Raw genomic sequence first — 13,319 nt, 5'->3', positions numbered from 1 at the left:
GGAGGTAGGGGGCTGATTGGATACAGACACTAGTACTTTTGGCAGGAGAGATGGCAGAAAGGACACACAGTACAGTGCAAAAACAATCATTGTCTCCAGACGTGTTTGGAAACAGAATTTTTAAAAGACTGCAGTTCTCTTATGTAAAAAATAATTCATTGCATTACATATGTTAGAAGAATGCAGAGTCTGTTTCTCTTCTTAAACACACAGAGCTGTGCACTTTGATTAAAATACAAATTCTGGGCACTTTGCCCAGAAACAATGGTTCCTCTTATAATCTGAACAACTATCTAAACAAAAATGTGAGTTCACTTATGTCATACATTCTGAAAATACACACACAAACACACACACGCAGCACAAAAGCAGACTTACCCATGAGGCCTGTTAAAGATTTAGGTGCCAGATCCCCTCTAACCCCACCCCAATGGAACATATCTGCTGATACTAAATTCTTTTGCTACCGTTCCACCCTTCCCATTGTTAAATGGCCAGATGAAGGGATGTGTTGCTTTCTTGTGTCTGACTAACTGTGTTTTGGGGAATATTTGAGAATAGAGATTTTATGTATTTTTATGTCTATTAAAATATAAATATCTATATCCTCCACCAACACATTAAATACAGTGGGTTGCAAAAGTATTCGGCCCCCTTGAACTTTTCCACATTTTGTCACATTACAGCCACAAACATGAATCTATTTTATTGGAATTCCATGTACACTTGAAAAGTGGAACGAAAATCATACATGATTCCAAACATTTTTACAAATAAATGAAAAATCCAAAAACATGTTTTATATTCTAGTTTCTTAAAAATAGCCCCCCTTTGCTCTGATTACTGCTTTGCACACTCTTGGCATTCTCTCGATGAGCTTCAAGAGGTAGTCACCTGAAATGGTTTTCCAACAGACCCGAGGGACAAAACAAAGGAATCAAACTAAAACAAACCCACAGGCATAAGGCACAAGGCCAGGAACAGAGGTGTTTAGCACTTGTTGGCCCCTTTGCCTTCACTCTACGGTCCAGCTCACCCCAACCCATCTCCACTTTTTGTGTAGTACATAACTCTGCATGTTTTCATTCATAGTTGTGATGCCTTCAGTGAGAATCTACCAATGTAAATGGGCATGAAAATAAAGAAAACATGTTGAATGAAAAGGTGTGTCCAAACTTTTGGCCTGTACTGTATATATAAAAAATGAACTAAGTGCACATTCACTTACCACAGTCCTCACACTGTGGAGAGCCATCCCGGTCATAGAACTGCATGCCCTGCAGGGGGCGCTGGCAGGACATGCAGCAGAAGCATTGGGAATGGAACAGCTGATTCATTGCCCTCACTGCAGGCTGTATGCCAGACAGAGCCTGACCACACACATCTACAGGATACAGATAGACATGTTTAAGAATTGACAGTTACTAATAGTTTAAGAAATGACTGTGCCCTGAGTCTGTGTTAATTGCATGTTCTGTTGTGGCAATTTTGAAATTGTAATGATTTTGATGCCATGCTGTCATCCCCACACACATCCATGCTTTAAAGTAAAGTGAAGTGATTGTCACATGTGATACACAGCAGCACAGCACACGGTGCACACAGTGAAATTTGTCCTCTGCATTTTACCCATCACCCTGAGTGAGCAGTGGGCAGCCATGACAGGCACCCGGGGAGCAGACTGTGGGGACGGATGCTCACTATAGGCCGCTCTTCTCCTCGTCCCGCCTTTCTCCTCCTCATTAGCATTTAAAGCTATACAACACTGAAACAGTGTGCCCTGGGAAAAATTCATTGTACAGTATTAGGGGACCTGTCACAAATAAGGGCTGACAGAGAAAGCAAAGATACTGGACATCTTTGCAAATGGGATTCATTACTAAACACAACCCTAACCCGAGGGACAAAACAAAGGAATCAAACTAAAACAAACCCACAGGCATAAGGCACAAGGCCAGGAACAATAAACCAAAACCCAAAGGTAAGGGAAATATCCACATTAATGCAAACAGTATCTACAAATGTACAATTAGAATCTATACATGTACAATGGGTACACCTGTACAATTGGTAACTAAATTAGTGATTCGTCTTCTCTGCTAAAGTAGAGTTTGTTGTTCCACAAGGTTCTGTACTAGGTCCGTTACTATTTTCCTTATACATGTTACCTTTAGGTGACGTCACCCGCAAACACAGTATTAGCTACCACCACCTTTAAGAAGCAGGTGAAAACCCGCTTATTCAAAAAGTATTTCAGACAAATCTAACACTTAAAAATAATACAAAAAAATATATATATTATAATTTTTTCTTTGTCTAGCACTTAACAATCTCCGAGCATGCTCTTTGCTGACAAGTTAGGCCTTATCAGGGCTCTTAGTTGTGTAAACTCAAAATTATATAGAAATCTAACGAGAATTGCTGGTGTCTCCCTCTTGTAAGTCGCTTTGGATAAAAGCGTCTGCAAAATAAAGTAAAGTAAAGTAAAGCTTTCATTGCTACGCTGACGACACACAGTTGTATCTAACAGCAATGCCAGATGAGAGGCAGCAGCTGAACATAATAGAGAATTGTCTGAAGGACATTAGACAGTGGATGCTCACCAACTTTCTTCTGTTAAACCCTGATAAGATGGAAGCTCTCGTAATTGGGTCTTAAGCAGCCAGACATAAGCAGGCTGACTACATCATAACTCTGGATAGCCTTTCTATCTCACCAAGTACTGAAGTAAAGGATCTAGGTGTTATAATTGATGCAGGTCTCTCATTTGATTTGCATGTAGATAAGCATAGGATAGCATTCTTTCACATCAGAAATATTGCAAAAATAAGAAATATCATTTCAATGCAATTTTTTTGCAGAAAAGTTGGTCTATGCATTTATTACATTAAGGTTAGATTACTGCAACGCACTACTGTCTGGATGCTCTAGTAGGTGCATGAGTAAACTCCAGCTAGTACAGAATGCTGCAGCCAGAGGTCTAACTAGAACTAGGAAATCTGACCACATCACCCAAGTCTTACAATCACTGCACTGGTTACCTAAAAAATCCTACTTTTGACCTATAAAACCCTAAATGTTCTCGCCCCGCAGTACCTGAGTGAACTTTTAGTTGTTTATGACCCGCCACACCCCCTTCGATCAACGGGTGCGGGGTCTCTACTGGTACCCAAAGTACAGAAGGTCACAATTGGGAGCAGATCCTTCTCATATAAAGCTCCGCAGTTGTGGAACGGCTTGCCACTCAGTGTTCGGGACTCAGACACAGTCTCAGTGTTCAAATCTAAACTGAAAACCCATCTATTTTCTGTTAAAGTCCCAGACACAGTGTCAATTATAAAGTCCACTTTATCACACAGCCACCCTGTTAGACACATACATACACCCTAGTTAGGCTGTCCTAGTTAGGGTACCGGGCCACTGTAGCACTAATATACCACAATTAACGCATATTTCAGTATCTGTCATACAATGCCACCATCTACCGCTGCTTCTGTTGTTTTCTCTGAGACACTGAATCAAGCGCACAGACTACTGGCAGACTCCAGTGAAGAGATCAGCAGATAAATCCTGGTTTCTTGGAAACTGCTAAAGGATGACTTAGCATGAAATGAGCCAGAGGGTCACCACAGAAAACACCACCGTAACAACTAAAGCTTCAGGGATTTTCAAATGGACCAGTAGCATCATGATGGACACATAATGTACACCATGACACTGGACTACAATCTGGACTTCTCCACCTCTGCAACTGTAAGACTTTTTTTTTTCTTATTGGACAATCACAAACCCTGCATTGACACCACTTGCAGGCTCACTCTACCCTCTCTGTATCACTCATTCCCAAGGTTTCTTCCTTTCTTTTTTTCTCTCTCCTAGAGGGCTATATTTTTCTCTCTCCTAGAGGGCTATATATGATACAAATGTTGCTGTATTTTATTCATGCTCTTTAAGAGGGTTGAAGTGTTCTAATCGGTTGTCAGCTATTTGTTGATTATTTTCTATAGTAATATCGACGGAGCTGTTTGTTATGCTTTTAATCATTTCTCTTTTCGTAACAATTTTAGTATTAAAGAAATTCATAAAACCGTTGCTACTATGATGATATTGAGTGATAGTATCTGTTTCTGTCTTATTCCTGGTTAGTGTTAAACAAGAATCTGGGATTATTTTCGTTCATGTCTATTAACGAGGAGAGATACATCGATCAAGCCGCGCTAAGAGCCTTCCTATAGTTAAGGAGGCTCTCCTTCCATGTTATTCGGAATATGTTCAATTTATTTGTCTCTATAACGAGGGGAGTTGAGCTAATTGTGTCTAATACATATTTTAAAAGCAATAAGGAAATGATCTGAAATTACCTCAGATTGTGACTATGTCTTCTATATTTAAACCAAAGGTCAGAACAAGATCAAGCGTGTGACCACCTTCTTGAGTAGGTCCTATTATATATTTTTTAACTGAATCTAGTATAGACAGGAATGCTGTTCTTAGCGAGTCTTCTAATTAATCACAGTGGATGTTAAAGTCGCCTACAATTAAGACTTTATCCACAGATACAATCAGATTGGAAACAAACTCGAAGTAAGGTCCAGGGGGTCTATAAATAATAATCAATGGAATTAACTTATTTATTTTGCAAGACTACATGGGTTATGTTGGTATAGAGAATCTCAAAATAGTTAAATCCATGTCCGGGTTTATATGTAATAATGAGGTTATCAATACAAATTACTGAGGTGCCACATCCTCTTGCAGTTAAGCGAGGTTGGTGTAAACAGCTGTATCCAGGAGGGCTAAACTCATTTAATGCTACAAATTTGTTTCGATTTAACCAAGTTTCGGTCAGGCACAGTACATCAATCCCCTGATATGTAATAAATTCATTAACAATGATTGTTCTTTCACCTTATAAATATTGCAAAAATATGAAACATCATCTCATTGCTGTTGAGCAGAAAAATTGGTCCATGCCTTTATTACATCAAGGTTAGATTACTGCAACGCATTAGTGTCTGGATGCTCTAGTAGGTGCATGAGTAAACTCTATCTAGTTCAGAATGCTGCAACCAGAGTTCTGTGTGCAGAAAGGTCAAGTGTGGGGGGTATCAACTGTAGGGCCTGTCAAAGCCCATTGAGACATACTGTATGTGATTTTGGGCTATATAAGAAATAAATGTAAAGACATGGACCAACTATTCTGCATCGTGCATTGAGATTATGTTTCTTATTTTTGCAATATTTCTATGGTGAATTCCTAATTTCATTTCACCTTTAAGGGCAAGATGTTTCTGACACGAAACTGTTAACTCGTAGAATCTAATTTGGCTGTAGATAACACACATGTTAGTGGGTTGTTGTTGGTCATTACAGTGAATTTCCATTCAAATAGTTGTAAAATTTGTCTGTGACCACCCATTGGAGGGCCAAAAATTCCAATTTATGGGCTGGATAGTGTGCTTCACTATGATATAGCCTCCGACTAGCATAAGCAATTATTCTTGTTTGTCCATCTTGTTCTTGGTATAGCACGGCCTCCCAGCCCATTGTACTGGCATCTGTATGGAGGAAGTATGGCAGTCTAGCATCTAGAAAGTTTATGGATGATCATTTCAAAAGCTTGCTGACATTCACCGGACCAACAATCAGTAAAGGGCGCTTTTGGCTTCAAATTCTTATAAGTCACTGAACCTGAACTGAGTGCAGTGAGGCCAGTAAGTGTCTTAACTAATTTGGAATAGCCCGGCACAAACCTTCGATAACATCCAGCAAAACCCAAGAATTATTTTAAGTTTTGTGGTCTAGGCAAGGTTTTTAAAGCTTCCACTTTCAATGGGTCAGTCCCAGTGCCTGATCTGGAAACAATATGTCCAAAGTAATGAACAGAAGTCTGACAGAAAGTATTTTTTTCTTGGGACAATTTTCAGACTCTGTCAAACAACTAAGGACATGTACAAGCCTCTCTTCATGCTCCTCCAAAGATTTGGAGAGTACAATAAGGTAATCTAAGAAAACATGCACATCCTTCACGTTTCCATGCGTGTTTTACAGACTACAACTTACAGTCACAACTTCATTGTGCTGTTACTCCTTTTGAGCCGAATTTCACCAAATTGGTCGGCTCCCGACAACATCAGGTGTCCCATTAATGGTCAGTAGAATTATACTCTCTAATGATAATAATACATCTAACTGTAATAATTTTAGATGCATATTATCTGGTTATTGAGTGTTGATGACATCATATGTATATATTTTGCCTTTCTTTTTTCTGACAATCATAATGGGTGATGAAAATGGTGACTTGGATTCACAGATGACATTACTCCCCCCTCAAAGGCACTACCACCTGGGAGTGCCCCACAAAACGGTCCATGAAAGGGGGGACGAGTGGCGGCAGTCCTGCACCGGCGGCGTCAGGCCCGGGCCAAAGCACGGCTCGTCCATGGGGGACCGGCATCCTGTCCGCCATCCGCAGGCACTGTCCCTCAGGTCAGTCTCCGGCACGCCCCGCTGGAAAGTTCGCCGCCTCCCTCGTCTCGGTTAACGCCGGGAGCACCTGAACTGCGCGACCGGTCTCCTCGACCCCACGGTAGCTTTCGTAGGCCATCGAGGTCCGGTCGCACGGATTCGTCGGTACTCCCCCGCCTCCGGAATCGCCAGGGGGAACATGGACAGCGTGACAGATCCTCTTGACCCCACGGTAGCTTTAGTAGGCCGCCGAGAGACTGTCACGCTTGGGGAACTGATAAAAACATGACGTGGATCATGGCGGGGAACTGGCGATTACCGGAGGTGCGTCGCTGGAGTCCGGATGAGGCGTCGGGGGACGTCCATACATGGAATCTTGAACATGGATCTGTGGAGCAGACGTCCTCCCGACCACACACGGCTCCCTGGATCTCAGCGAGGCTTAGATCGGCTGCGTCCACATGGTCGGGTCATTCTGTCACGGGTGGGCTGGACATGGCATGAAGGACATTTACATTTACATTACATTTACGGCATTTGGCAGACGCCCTTATCCAGAGCGACTTACAACGTGCTTTCAAGTTACCATCGATGAAGAGATCAATTCCGGTTCACTAGGACCCCATCTATTTTATTCACTCTGTTGTAGATTCTGTACACAAAGTTCGACAACAAGAAAATTACAATTTAATCTAAATATTCTTTAAAGAGGAAGGTCTTGAGCTGTCGTTTGAAGGTGCTCAGTGACTGAGCTGTTCTGACCTCGATGGGAAGTTCATTCCACCACCGAGGAGCCAAGAAAGAGAAGAGTCTAGATGAATGTTTTCCTTTTACCTTCAGAGATGGAGGGACCAGGCGAGCAGTACTGGAGGCTTGGAGTAAACGAGGTGCAGTGCGAGGTGTAATAAAGGCTGTGAGGTAGGATGTTTGGCTTTGTAGGCCAGCATCAGTATTTTGAACCTGAAGGAGGACGCATTCGCACGATCACAGGACAGGGGTTTAATATAAAATACACGAGACAGGGGAACATCTACACGCACAATGACCCGACGGCGAACAGACACGAACAGGATAGTTTTATACAATTATATAAATATACACCAGGTGAACACGATCAGGGAACATTACACCGGACAAACATGAAACTCTGGTCCGAACTCCGGACCCGGAGTAACCCCTGCCGGTCCGGATCATGACAAACTAGGTTACCATTCGCTTCCACTTGTAAAAGGTTGGAGATTGTATTGATGGCAATGCAAGAAAGATGATCATTCTATGATCACTACAACAGACTTTTTTCCTGTTTATATGCTTACCTTTGGCTCATTCTCCATGTCCTGTTTATATCTTCCAGCAGATCGGACAGCAAAGATTCTCCCATCACTTGACCAGATGTAGGTCCCTAAAAGTGAGTATGATGGTAGTCAGTCTTTTGTTTCATTAGTTTGTATTTTAGAGCATTTACCTTATGGTCAAATACAGACATGGAAGAAGATAATTGAGTTTGGACCTTTAGTTCCTCTGAAGATGTGGATGCTATCTCCTGCACTGATCCTTGCTTTGGAACTATTGGTACCAGGGATCACGATATCTGAGAGTGACCATAAAAGAGAAGTCTTTACTTCTTTACACTACACAAACATGATCCATTTAGAACTGTGTACAGGTCAATGCATAGAGCTGGATTTACCTGTTGTGGTCACAAGAGTCAAGAGCTAGAGCCTGAGGATGTGGAGGAAGGTGTTGAGCCCTGTAATATCAGGGGAACTGGAGCTGACTGGGCTAGGCAGACATTGGCTACTGGGTTATTCTCAGGTTGAATTGGGGGCCGCCTAGCATCTAGAGAGTATGAATATGGAGATACACATTTCCTAAAGGTCAATAACATGTTAACCCAGTATGTGCACTGCAAAAATTATTTAGACAAATTTAAGAAATTAACACTTCTTTTAAGAAGGAAATTACTTAATATGTGAAATTAAGCAAGAAAATTTTACTTGACAAGAAATCTTAAAAATAAGTTTGTTTAGTCTAGAAATTAAAATGCTCTGATAAGTGTTTAAAGGATTGGAATAAGCTTGAGGTCAAATTGCTTGAGATCAGACTTTTACTAGCACAGTAATATGTGATATATACTAAATATTATAACATTATTCTTAATTAAAACAATTCCCAAATCATTATTTAGGTGGGACTTAATTCTAGTGAAATATATTTTCTGCTCTTACCTGAAACAAGTCAGTTCATTTATCAATAGTTATGTTAAAAGCCATATTCAAGATAATACTGCCCATTAATATTAGACTAAATTTCTTAAAACTAAAAAACACATTAAATCACAAACAGGACTGCAAGTGAATTTTTTGCTATTTATTGGTTAGCGAAAGTAATCAGTGCAAACTTCAATGAACGCGAATCAATGAACGCTCACCTGGCCTAAAATTCAAGGTCCAAGATTTGAGCAACATCACTTTGGTTGGGTTTTGGGTTGGGTCTGTTGTACATTTTGCTGAGGGTTTTGTAGTGCCAGGCCTGCATCTTCAGACTGTCCTGGTTTGCTAAGATAAATACAACAAGTCAGGTATACACGTTTTAAATACTTTTTAACCCTGGAATGATGGGTCAAATTAACTTAAGTTAGGACATTAGGACAACTGACAGCAAAACATTAAGAGAATCACAAATTTAATATCCCTTGCAATAGCCATAGCTGTATAAGGTGCATTCAATAAAGGCTATTTCGGACTGCACAACAACTTAATTTTACTACTTTTAACATATACCTGGACAGGGCGTCCATAATAAAGTGGCCGAAGGTCCTGGCATCCCAAATATAGTGGCCGAAGGACAGGGCGTTCCTAATAATGTGGCCATATTGAAGGGCGTCCCTAATAAAGTGGTCGAAGGACCGGGCGGTCTCAATAAGGTGGCTGATTGAGCAGGCATCCTAATGAAAAGTTTGGTTTAAGATTACATTGAATTAGTGTTGGCAATGCTAAAATTGCCATTCAATGCATTCCAATGGGAATTGACCTTGTTTGAGTGTTAATAGCTCGGCCACACCCAGTCCGATCGCTTATAAAAGTAATAGCATAACTCACACAATAAAGTACAAATTTTTGATATATAGCACGCCGGTGTGCGTGCTTCAGTACGACCCGGATTAAGTGCCGAAAAAAAATTGGTAAACCTTTAGGCAAATACACTTTGTGTAGAATATTTATTATGCTCCTTCTGTCATGTACATTCAGTAAAACAAATGATTTCCCATCTGATTACATCATCAACAGAATTACAGACTTGCATGTATCGAGAATTTGATGAAGACTGTGATGATACTCAGAATGGTGTAATTGAACTTTTTACTACCAAACATCCATAGACCAGAATGAACCTGCAGTATGAAACCTTATGAAAATAAGACTGATTGTGGGAGAATTTACTCATGGTATGAGTAAAAACTATAAAAAAAGGGTTTTGTTAGATAAAAATCATTATGATGCTGATTTCTTTATTTTATGAAATCCTTAAGTGAAAGTGAAGTGATTGTCATTGTGAAACACTGCAGCACAGCACATGGTGCACAAAATGTGTCCTCTGCTTTTAACCCATCACCCTTGTTGAGCAGTGGGCTGCCATGAAAGGCACCCGGAGAGCAGGGTGTGGGGATGGTGCCTTGCTCAGTGGCATCTCAGTTAACTGGATTGTTTGCAGAATGTTTTTGTGCCTCCGCATCAGGAGGAGAGAAGACAAAAAAGACTGCACAAAGAAGAAAACATTCTGTTCCCTTATCTATCAGACACTATAAAATAAAAGACTTTTTTGCAGGTTTGCTGGAAGGGGCTTCTGAATGCATTTGTGCAAATATGAAACTTTTCTGTATTGTTCTTTAGTCTCACTGTGGTTTAACCATCAAAGGACATACCAAAACAACTTACCTATCAGATTGATTGAGGTGTGAACCTTCATTGATCTCCCGATTCGATTTACGATGATGAGTGCCTCAATATCAATTGAGGCACTATAGAAATGATTTATAGAACAAACATTTATTTTAATGTCTAATACATTTATATTAACATTATTTTTATGATCAATTCAAATAAAAATTGGTAAACATATTAAAACCTTTATGCAAATATAAACAGTGAACAGCAATACTGAGTGTAAAACAATCTAACCCTGACATTATTGTGACATCTTAGTTCAAAACAGTATTCTTAACAGAATTACAATTGATTTTAATTAATCTGAATTAAAGTAAACATCCCATTCACATGACCCTGATGGGACTATTTAGACTGTGTACAGTTCTCCATCTTTTCACTTGTCAAGGTGTTCAGATGAGTGTGGATTTTTTTTTTTTTCAGCGAACGCGCTGTGCTCACCACGGGGCTCAGCACAAAATAAATAAGATAACATAAACCTTTATTAGTCGCACAAGTGGGAAATTTGCATTGTCGTGGTAGAAAGTGGATAGAACAAAGATAAGAGCAGCGAAAAGGTAGATAAGTGAAAATTAAAAAAACAATAGAACACAATAAAAACTATACAACAATAAAGTATAAAATGTACACTATACAATCTAGAAAAATAAATTTAAATATGTATTTACACATGTACAATGGGTATATGTATGATTTTATGTACAGAGTAGATACATGAATATGTGTGTGTGAACACTGTGGAGATGTGTGTGTGTGTGTGTGTATATATACACACACACACACACACATATATATACATACATACACACAAGTACACAATGGAGTGACAGGCATTGACAAAAACAGTAGTAATGCACAGTAATGCACATTATCCCTTGTAATAATAATTAAAAAATTGCACGTTGCATCAGAAAAATTGCCCACAATTATTACTGCACATGAGAGAAACTACCATGGTGTTTTGGATGTGTGTCTGTGTGTGTTTGTTTGTCTGTGTGTGTGTGTGTGTGTGTGCGTGTGTGTGTGTGTGTGTGTGTGTGTGTGTGGTCAACTGTGAAGTCTTTGTTGTACAGTCTGACAGCAGCTGGAAGAAAAGACCTTCTGAATCTCTCTGTCCCACATTGTGGGTGCAGCAGCCTGCCACTGAAGGAGCTGCTCAGTGCTGTCATAGTTTCCTGCATGGGGTGGGAGATGTTGTCCAACAGGGATGACAGCTTAGCCACCTGCCACTCACCAGTGGGCATCCTAGGACAGAGCTGGCCCTCCGGATCTGCCTGTTCAGTCTCTTTCTGTCCCCCACGGAGATGCTGCTGCCCCAGCAAACTACACCGTAAAAGATGGCTGATGCCACTGTAAGAGTGATTCCAGTCCAGTTTATTGTTCAGATGAACCCCAAGGTACCTGTATTGCAGAGTCATCAGAGAACTTCTGCAGGAAGCAGTTGGTGGAGTTGTAGGAGAAGTCTTCAGTGTAGATGGTGAAGAAGAACGGTGCCAGAACCGTTCCCTGCGGGGCCCACGTACTGCAGACAACCGTGTCTGACACACAGCCCTGAGTTCTCACATACTGTGGTCGGTTAGTGAGGTGGTCCAGAATCTATGAGGCGAGGTGATGGTCCACTCCTGTGTACTCCAGCTTGTCCCTCAGGATTGTGGTTAGGATGGTGTTGAAAGCAATGGAGAAATCAAAGAACATGATTCTCACAGTGCTCCTAGCGGTCTCCAGGTGAGAGAGAGAACAATGTAGAAGGTGGATGATGGCATCAGCTGGTAAGCAAACTGAAGTGGGTCCAGTGATGAGCTCACCAGGGGCCAAAGCTGCACCAGGATCAGCCGCTCCAGCGTCTTCATCAGGTGGGATGTCAGAGCCACTGACCTGTATGCATGTTTTTCTAAACTCCCGGTAACATGATTCGTGTTTGTGTTTCAAAGTGGTATAAAGAAAACACATTGGTCTCTATTGGTCATGCGAAAATATGTACTGCTGCATGCAGCGTATCAAATTTGCCACTTGTTAAACATGTTACTCTGGAGGCATCTCTCCGCCATTCTTTTCTTCCCTCCCTGCACCCCACCATTTATCTCTCCAGCATCCTGTCCCATCTGGCCCCTCCCTTATCTCTTCCTCCATCTGTTCCTGTCTTTCACTTGCTCAAATTTTCTACAGTGTATGACACTAATCAGCAAACTGAAGAACTTGAAAACTTTAGCAAATGTTGCATATGAAATGTTATGATCACAAATGTTGCAATGTAATGGGGATTTTCTGCCTTTGTGCAGTGTGCAGAAAAAAAAAAAGAAATAGGTGTTAAAAGGCACTCTGCCCCTTCCCCACCAATCTGGTCTGCATTGCTTAGCACCAGCATCGTAAATAGGAAATGCAAGAGGAAGGAAGCTGCATCTCAGTTTGCAACCTTGAATACATATATAACTGTGCATGCATGTTTATGTGAGAAAGAGAGGGAGGGGGAGTGTGATGGATGGAAGAATGGGGGAGTGGGGGGGGGGGGGGGGATGAGAAGGAATGACGCGGGAGAGAAAGAGAGTGGGAGGGGGCAACGCTAAAAATGCCCTCTGGGGAGATCTCATGGTTTTACAGCACTGGGTTGATTGGTGTGTGTGTGTGTGTGTGTGTGTGTGTGTGTGTGTGTGCATGCGCATTGCCCTGCGTGAGCGAATGAGTAAGAGATGGAAACAGCTGTACTGCATTGTGAGGCTGCCTGCACACAACAGAGGGAGACAGACCCCCTCACCTCAACTCAATAGTCACCATTACACACAAATGCACGCACACACTCACACTTGAACGTACAGAGAAATGTGAATATGATTTGGACATACATAAGGCATGCACATCAGAATATGTTTGACCCAAAAGAAATTGCAGCATAGTAATAACAAT

This window comes from Denticeps clupeoides, chromosome 4 (genome assembly GCF_900700375.1).
Source record: "Denticeps clupeoides chromosome 4, fDenClu1.1, whole genome shotgun sequence".
NCBI lineage: Eukaryota > Metazoa > Chordata > Actinopteri > Clupeiformes > Denticipitidae > Denticeps > Denticeps clupeoides.
Note: the sequence above shows the minus strand (reverse complement) of the source record.